The 10,000-nt window shown below is 45.0% G+C and overlaps 1 protein-coding gene across 2 annotated transcripts in view; it reads left to right on the forward strand.

Annotated features, from left to right (window-relative positions):
* LOC127646782 (zinc finger E-box-binding homeobox 2-like) overlaps nucleotides 1-10,000 on the forward strand; it is a 62,534-nt gene that overhangs the window by 29,396 nt on the left and 23,138 nt on the right. The window contains exon 1 of one of the 2 annotated variants that reach the window (XM_052130660.1): nucleotides 9,620-9,815. The exons of the other annotated variant lie outside the window; for it this stretch is intronic. The gene's annotated coding sequence lies outside the window, so the exon portion shown is untranslated. Of the gene's footprint in view, nucleotides 1-9,619; nucleotides 9,816-10,000 lie in introns of those variants that run through there. 2 annotated transcript variants of the gene reach the window in all.

Consider the following 10,000-nt stretch of genomic DNA (forward strand, 5'->3'; position numbering starts at 1 on the left):
AGTATTTTGTCGAGGGTGTCAAAATGACAATTTCCGCCTATGATTTTGGAGCAAAACTACAGGTCATAAAAAGAACCTTAGAAAGGTGTCAGCATCATTATTTTATTTTTACCCAGAGATTGGTGGATCTATTAATAAAATCAGTCGAGTTCAGCAGCACTTGTTGCATTATATGCCAATGGCGAGAGTCCAAATATGGGAATAAACCCTTTTTTATTGTTGTTTTCCCAAAGTTGGAGTGTCTATAACTCCAGATGTGTTAAAGATATCTTAAAATCCTTTTATATTCTGATTCAAAACTAACTTTCCTTTTTATATTTTTATTTTGAAGGCCCTATATCGTTCAGGCTCAGAGATATGGGGACCTCAATGTGGCTCCATTTGTACATTTTTGACATTTTTACCCATTTTCAATGGTCGAAAACCAAATGTGGGAGCATGATATGAAGCTGTTTTTTCTTGTCCAGCAAAACAAAGATCTGTAGTATAAATAATGTTGAAACTGGAAATGTACCTTTATTTATTTACATAAAAACAATAATGTCAAAATCTAAATTTCCAAGTGTCAAAAATACATTATAATGAAGGTTAAGCGCCACTTGCGTATTCAAAGGCAAAATTTTCATTTTGACCCCCGTGTACAAAAAAATGGATTACTCATATTTTAGCTTTCATCATCATTTATATTTATATTTATAAAAACTACTCAATTTGGGAAGTTTCTATAATACAGTTGATTTGACATGGAATAACACAATATTAATGCACTCCCAAGTCTGATTGTTTTGAAAGTACTTGATGCAAGAAAACCTACTTGAAAGTGTTTGTTAAATGTCTTTACTAAACAGGGTCCAACAGGAGCTTAAAATATCAAGTAATATTATATGCAATTGTCCCAAAAACCATCTGTCCACTTGATGTAAATAATATCATATAAATGATCTGCATAACATAAGCTGAAACTCTAAACTATCACAACAACAGTTTTGGTTGGAAATAATTTGACACTGAATGTCACATCTTGCTAAAATCACTCAATAATCAACTCAAATCATGATTGTCCAATAGACGGACGTTGTTTTCTGAAGACCAAACAGATTCAAGATGGAAAAAGCTTGGGTCTCTGTGGCTTAAATAACAAAATATAAAAGTTTTTTGAACTTTTTTTATTATTTGAACGACTGACTTCATACGTCCACTAAAAATCACCAAGACACGACTCGTTATTGAGCATAAATGACTCCGAATAAAAGCTCCAGCACAGCTTGTGTGTGTTCACATGTGTCCGTTTAAACCAGACGAGCCTTGAAGCGCATTTTAACACAAACAAATGCAAGACAACAGCACAAGCAAATAATCACGCCACTATTCCCAAAGGAACGTCTCTAATTGCTTCGTGGTTGCTCTTTCATAGCGGAGGAGACTTTGTTCTGTCAACTTTGTCTCAGATGTTTCTACTAAAATTCCTTCGGATGGATAGACACAAATGAGTCAACTGTTGACATGCATTTAGAGCACAGAGCTATAAAATGAATCTGGTCTTGGGAGAATTCGATGAGAAATGTTCATCTCTGGCTATTGAGTGTCGAGTTTGGGGTCTTGGCAAATGTGAGCGCAGTTTGAGGCATCGTTGAGGTCTCTTAAAGCGGTGGTTTGAAACTGGTGGGTGGGATCGATGCCCATCTCGTGCATCGAAAGTCGGATTTTTCAAACACATGGAAAATAAATGAACAAGTCATAAGATTGAGAAACATTGGTGACTTTTATTTAGAAATTCTCAGCAGTCATATGGTAACAACGCGCACACACGCAGGACAATGTGCAACGCGCGCTCACACGCAGGACAATGTGCAACGCTCACACGCAGGACAATGTGCAACGCGCGCACGCAGGACATTGTGCAACGCACACACGCAGGACAATGTGCAACGCGCACGCAGGACAATGTGCAACGCGCGGGCGCACGCAGGACAATGTGCAACGCGCGGGCGCACGCAGGACAATGTGCAACGCGCGCACGCAGGACAATGTGCAACGTGCGCGAGCACGCAGGACAATGTGCAATGCGCACGCAGGACAATGTGCAACGCGCGGGCGCACGCAGGACAATGTGCAACGCGCGCACGCAGGACAATGTGCAACGTGCGCGAGCACGCAGGACAATGTGCAACGCGCACACGCAGGACAATGTGCAACGCGCACACGCATGACAATGTGCAACACGCACGCAGGACAATGTGCAACTAGCGCACACACGCAGGACAATGTGCAACGTGCGTGAGCATGCAGGACAATGTGCAACGCGCACACGCATGACAATGTGCAACGCGCACACGCAGGACAATGTGCAACAAGCACGCAGGTCAATGTGCAACGCGCGCACACACACGCAGGACAATGTGCAACGCGCGCACACGCAGGACAATGTGCAGCGCGCGCACGCGCAGGACAATGTGCAGCGCGCGCACGCGCAGGACAATGCGCACACGCGCAGGACAATGTGCAACGAGCGGACCTGGTCATTTAACGTACAAATCACAATGACGGCGAAAAAATAAAAACATCATATTACATATCAAATGAGCTTTAAATAATCACAAAAAGACAAATAACCGAAAGTTGTAGGAATTAAAGATAATCCGCACGATTTTCTCAATACGCAAAGCATGACAATGTGCAACGTGGGCGAGCACGCAGGACAATGTGCAACACGCACGCAGGAGAATGTGCAACGCGCGCACACACGCAGGACAATGTGCAACGCGCACACGCAGGACAATGTGCAACAAGCACGCAGGACAATGTGCAATGCTCGCACACACGCAGGACAATGTGCAATGCGCGCACACACGCAGGACAATGTGCAACGCGCGCACGCGCAGGACAATGTGCAACGCGCGCACGCGCAGGACAATGTGCAGCGCGCGACGCCGCAGCAGGGACAATCGCGCACGCAGCGCAGGACAATGTGCAACGAGCGGACCTGGTCATTTAACGTACAAATCACAATGACAGCGAAAAAATAAAAACATCATATTACGTATCAAATGAGCTTTAAATAATCACAAAAAGACAAATAACCGAAAGTTGCAAGAATTAAAGATAATCCGCATGATTTACTCAATACGCAAAGCATGACAATGTGCAACATGGGCGAGCACGCAGGACAATGTGCAACACACACGCAGGACAATGTGCAACGCGCGCACACACGCAGGACAATGTGCAACGCGCGCACGCACGCAGGACAATGTACAGCAGCGCGCGACGCACGCGAGGACAATGTGCAACGTGCACACGCGACGCAGGACAATGTGCAACAAGCACGCAGGACAATGTGCAACAAGCACGCAGGACAATGTGCAACAGCGCACACGCGGGACAATGTGCAACGCGCGCACACGCGGGACAATGTAACGCTAGCGCACACGCGGGACAATGTGCAACGCGCACGCACGCGGGACAATGTGCAACGCCAGCGCACACGCGGGACACTGTGCAACGCGCGCTGACACGCGGGACAATGCGCAACGCCAGCGACACGCGGGACAATGCGCAACGCCAGCACTACAGCGGGACAATGCGCAACGCGCAGCACGCTGGACACGTGCAACGCGCGCACACGCTGGACAATGCGCAACGCGCACACGCGGGACAATGCGCGAACGCCACGCACGCGGGACAATCGTAACGCAGCGCACACGCGGGACAATGTGCAACGCTACGCGACACGCGGGACAATGCGCAACGCTAGCGCGCACGCGTGGACAATGCGCAACGCAGCGCACCACGCGGGACAATGCGCAACGCGCGCTACACGCGGGACAATGCGCAACGCGCAGCACACGCAGCGGACAATCGCGCCAGGACATGCGCAACGCGCACGCAGGACAATGCGCAACGCGCACACGCAGGGACAATGCGCAACGCAGCACACGCAGGACAATGTGCAACGCCAGCACACGCAGGACAATGTGCAACGCCGCACACGCGAGGACAATGTGCAGCGCGCACCACGCAGGACAATGTGCAGCAGCGCACGCAGGACAATGTGCAACGCCAGCGCACGCAGGACAATGTGCAACAAGCACGCAGGACAATGTGCAACGCGCACACGCAGGACAATGTGCAACGCGCACACGCACGCAGGACAATGTGCAACAAGCACGCAGGACAATGTGCAGCAGCGCACGCACGCAGGACAATGTGCAGCAGCGCACGCGCAGGACAATGCGCAGCACGCGCAGGACAATGTGCAACGAGCGGACCTGGTCATTTAACGTACAAATCACAATGACAGCGAAAAAATAAAAACATCATATTACGTATCAAATGAGCTTTAAATAATCACAAAAAGACAAATAACCGAAAGTTGCAAGAATTAAAGATAATCCGCATGATTTACTCAATACGCAAAGCATGACAATGTGCAACATGGGCGAGCACGCAGGACAATGTGCAACACACACGCAGGACAATGTGCAACGCGCGCACACACGCAGGACAATGTGCAACGCGCGCACGCACGCAGGACAATGTGCAACGCGCGCACGCACGCAGGACAATGTGCAACGTGCACACGCACGCAGGACAATGTGCAACAAGCACGCAGGACAATGTGCAACAAGCACGCAGGACAATGTGCAACGCGCGCACACGCGGGACAATGTGCAACGCGCGCACACGCGGGACACTGTGCAACGCGCGCACACGCGGGACAATGCGCAACGCGTGCGCACACGCGGGACAATGCGCAACGCCACGCACACGCGGGACAATGCGCAACGCGCGCGCACACGCGGGACAATGCGCAACGCGCACACACGCGGGACAATGTGCAACGCGCACACGCGGGACAATGTGCAACGCGCGACACGCGGGACAATGTGCAACGCGCGCACACGCGGGACACTGTGCAACGCGCGCACACGCGGGACAATGCGCAACGCGCGCGCACACGCGGGACAATGCGCAACGCGCGCGCACACGCGGGACAATGCGCAACGCGCGTGCTCACGCGGGACAATGCGCAACGCGCACACACGCAGGACAATGCGCAACGGGCACACGCAGGACAATGCGCAACGCGCACACGCAGGACAATGCGCAACGCGCACACGCAGGACAATGCGCAACGCGCACACGCAGGACAATGTGCAACGCGCACACGCAGGACAATGTGCAACGCGCACACGCAGGACAATGTGCAACGCGCACACGCACGCAGGACAATGTGCAACAAGCACGCAGGACAATGTGCAACGCGCACACGCAGGACAATGTGCAACGCGCACACGCACGCAGGACAATGTGCAACAAGCACGCAGGACAATGTGCAACGCGCGCACACACGCAGGACAATGTGCAACGCGCGCACACGCAGGACAATCTGCAGCGCTAGCGCACACGCGAGGACAATGTGCACACGCGCAGGACAATGCGCACACGCGCAGGACAATGTGCAACGAGCGGACCTGGTCGTTTAACATACAAATCACAACGACGGCGAAAAAATAAAAACATTATATTACGTATCAAATGAGCTTTAAATAATCACAAAAAGACAAATAACCGAAAGTTGCAAGAATTAAAGATAATCCGCACGATTTACTCAATACGCAAAGCATGACAATGTGCAACGTGCGCGAGCACGCAGGACAATGTGCAACACGCACGCAGGACAATGTGCAACGTGCGCGAGCACGCAGGACAATGTGCAACGCGCACACGCAGGACAATGTGCAATGCGCAAACGCAGGACAATGTGCAACGCGCACACGCGCGAAGGACAATGTGCAATACGCACGCAGGACAACGTGCAACGCGCACGCAGGACAATGTGCAACGCGCATGCAGGACAATGTGCAGCGCGCGCACACACGCAGGACAATGTGCAATGCGCACACGCAGGACAATGTGCGCATGCGCAGGACAATGCGCACACGCGCAGGACAATGTGCAACGAGCGGACCTGGTCGTTTAACGTACAAATCACAATGACGGCGAAAAAATAAAAACATCATATTACGTATCAAATGAGCTTTAAATAATCACAAAAAGACAAATAACCGAAAGTTGTAGGAATTAAAGATAATCTGCACGATTTACTCAATACGCAAAGCATTGCTGGAACTGGAGCGTGGCTTCTTTTTACATTATTATTTGAATACATTATAATTTTACAAATCATTACATAATTAATTATGCATTATAAAATTACACCCCCCAAACATATACTAGTAACATTAGATAATTCAATATGAACTAAAATGAACAAACAATAAAAACAAATAATAAATTGACATTAGCCAAGATTAATACATTCTGGAAAATTGCATTATGCATTGTTAATGATACGTCATGCAAACCTTATTGTAAAATGCAACCCAGAAATGATCATATGTGCCGTTTGCATGACCTCATATTAACTGAGTTTATTTGTACTTCTAGAAAATGTTTGATAAAATGGTGACTTGTCACAGCACGTATAATACACATATTCCCTTATGCATGCATGTACATTTTAACCTAGCATCTTCATGATGGGTAAAAAGCAATTGGACACGTTGTTACCGAGCTATACGGTGAAGTGCTTGATTTTTAGTGCTTTCTATTAAAACAATCTGCTCATCATGTTTGCAGTGGCTCTATGAATGTTTAAAAGTTATAACAATTCTCCCACTGTCGGGGCCATTTCCATGATTTCATCCAGGGCCCCACAAACCCACGGGGCAGTCTTGGTGCGCACACACCACCAATGCTCAGTGTTAAAATTAGGAAGTGCTGTGGAGCGCAACTCGCATAGACCCAAATCATTATCAAAGTTCAACGATTATTTACTCTAGCCATCGCTGAGTGATATATTGTGTATATGCATCTGTCATATAGCCTACACAATGTATTTTCAGTTACAAGTATGTCTTTTAGGGGGGTTGACAGCTTGAATGAAACACATTCAAGGCGACAGACAGAAAAATTTCATTATAAACGTCGGCATTTCTAATCGTTCAGTTTCTGCAAACTCATCAACGACGTCATTCTTGAAGAACAAAAGCCTTTGTAAATTTGGACTGCCATCAGCTCGTCCTGGGTGTGTCAAGGAGCTCTAAAACATGATATGTGATACCTGTGCCTTTCTGACCCAAGTGTAAATGTTACATCGCCCTCTTGTGGTCTCCCGGCGCTATTACGCCAGACTGTCAAACAGAACGCCAACTGAGTGAATTGGAAAGCATGCAAATTAGGTTTCTAATTTAAATATAGGCTAATTTTAAAATATTGTTGTCTCAAAAATATAATTCGATATGTTATGGCATCCCTAGTGGCGACCTCAAACTGCGTCACAGGTCTGTTCTAATGGGATTCTGATTCTCAATGCTTTTTATCCCATGTCATGCTAATAATTTAGCATACTGTTTAGCTAGTGCAGTTTATAGTAATAAGAGTAATTTCATTTCAACTCAACCGAGGCTAAAAAAAGTATTTATTGAATTATTTTTACTGGTGAATGATTACATTTCATGGAGCAATATTTATTGAGGAATCCATTATTTTTAGAGGGGTGTCAAAATGAAAATTTCCGCCTATGATTTTGGAGCAAAACTACAGGTCATAAAAAGAACCTTAGAAAGGTGTCAGCATAATTATTTTATTTTTACTCAGAGATTGGTGGATCTATTAATAAAATCAGTCGAGTTCAGCAGCACTTGTTGCATTATATGTCAATGGCGAGAGTCCAAATATGGGAATAAACCCTTTTTTATTGTTGTTTTCCCAAAGTTGGAGTGTCTATAACTCCAGATGTTTTAAAGATATATTTTTATTTTTAAGGCCCTATATGGTTCAGGCTCAGAGATATGGGGATCTCAATGTGGCTCCATTTGTACATTTTTGACATTTTTACCCATTTTCAATGGTCGAAAACCAAATGTGGGAGCATGATATGAAGCTGTTTTTTCTTGTCCAGCGAAACAAAGATCTGTAGTATAAATAATGTTGAAACTGGAAATGTACCTTTATTTATTTACATAATAACAATTATGTCTAAACCACTTGCATTATAATGAAGGTTAAGCGCCACTTGCGTATTCAAAGGCAAAAATGGTCATTTTGACCCCCGTCTACAAAATAATGGATTACTCATATTTTAGCTTTCATCATCATTTATATCTATAAAATCTACTCAATTTGGGAAGTTTCTATAATGCAGTTGGTGAATGATTACATTTCATGGATCAATATTTATTTAGTAATCCAGTATTTTGTCGAGGGTGTCAAAATGACAATTTCCGCCTATGATTTTGGAGCAAAACTACGGGTCATAAAAAGAACCTTAGAAAGGTGTCAGCATCATTATTTTATTTTTACACAGAGATTGGTGGATCTATTAATAAAATCAGTCGAGTTCAGCAGCACTTGTTGCATTATATGTCAATGGCGAGAGTCCAAATATGGGAATAAACCCTTTTTTATTGTTGTTTTCCCAAAGTTGGAGTGTCTATAACTCCAGATGTTTTAAAGATATCTTAAAATCCTTTTATATTCTGATTCAAATCTAACTTTCCATTTTATATTTTTATTTTTAAGGCCCTATATGGTTCAGGCTCAGAGATATGGGGACCTCAATGTGGCTCCATTTGTACATTTTTGACATTTTTACCCATTTTCAATGGTCGAAAACCAAATGTGGGAGCATGATATGAAGCTGTTTTTTCTTGTCCAGCAAAACAAAGATCTGTAGTATAAATAATGTTGAAACTGGAAATGTACCTTTATTTATTTACATAAAAACAATAATGTCAAAATCTAAATTTCCAAGTGTCAAAAATACATTATAATGAAGGGTAAGCGCCACTTGAAAATCACAGGCAAAAATTGTCATTTTGACCCCCGTCTACAAAATAATGGATTACTCATATTTTAGCTTTCATCATCATTTATATTTATATTTATAAAAACTACTCAATTTGGGAAGTTTCTATAATGCAGTTGATTTGACATGGAATAACACAATATTAATGCACTCCCAAGTCTGGTTGTTTTGAAAGTACTTGATGCAAGTAAACCCGGCAGAGAAGCGCAGATGTTGTCTCAGAAAAAATTATCTGAAGGTCTCCATTTGCTCTCTATTTAATCTCATTGCTCTCTAGGAAAAACAGTTGACAGATAGATGAGATATTGACAAAATGTCATTTGTGGTTATTCTTTCTGACAAGTTCCCAGTGGTGGAGAACAGACAGTATGCTTAGAACCAAAACTAGACGAGTTTTGGGAATTTATAGACACGTTACCCACAATCAGGCCTGATTCGGTCTGAAATAAGGCGATGCTTGTCAGATCGTGTCGTCCACCCGCGTTCAGCTGACAGAAGCACGTTGTTATCAGCGGATTCAAAATGACTGACCTCCACGATGAGTTATGAGAATCCCACGAAGGGCGTTCACTGTGGCAATCGTTAATTCAAATCGTAACCGTGACAAGACTGCTTCACATTGGCACATGTGTCCACATTTAAACCTGTGCTTACAAGACACACTTGTTCATTTACCAACGTGTACTTCAGATTGTGCTGGTATGATGTTTCTCTCGTCACATGACACACGTGTGTGTGTGTCAGTGTGCGATATCACAAGAGTCGTGGGAGGTGTTGTAGCTGTGATGTGGTGTGTGAGTCATTGTCAGAGTGTGAAAATAGTCAAGTCAGATAATTCGCTGCGTCTTGAACTTCTTGGAGACATTTGAGTTATTGGATGTTTGTCGAGGGGATTATAGAGACTTCTTCATTACGGATCATATTAAGTGTGACCCGACCCAAGGTAAATCTCACTGTGGTTTTGCTCTTTTTGTCTGGCGTGACCTTTGCTATTTAGGAGTTTCTCTGAGGTGAGCTGTAACTCATCTGGTGTTTCTAACATGACCTTATAAATTACCAGGGCTTTGTGTTAGTAATGAGGGCACTTTTTGGGGGTGAGATCGTTGTCGCACGTCTGAGTGTGCTGCT

Source organism: Xyrauchen texanus, chromosome 7 (assembly GCF_025860055.1).
Source record: "Xyrauchen texanus isolate HMW12.3.18 chromosome 7, RBS_HiC_50CHRs, whole genome shotgun sequence".
NCBI classification, from domain to species: domain Eukaryota; kingdom Metazoa; phylum Chordata; class Actinopteri; order Cypriniformes; family Catostomidae; genus Xyrauchen; species Xyrauchen texanus.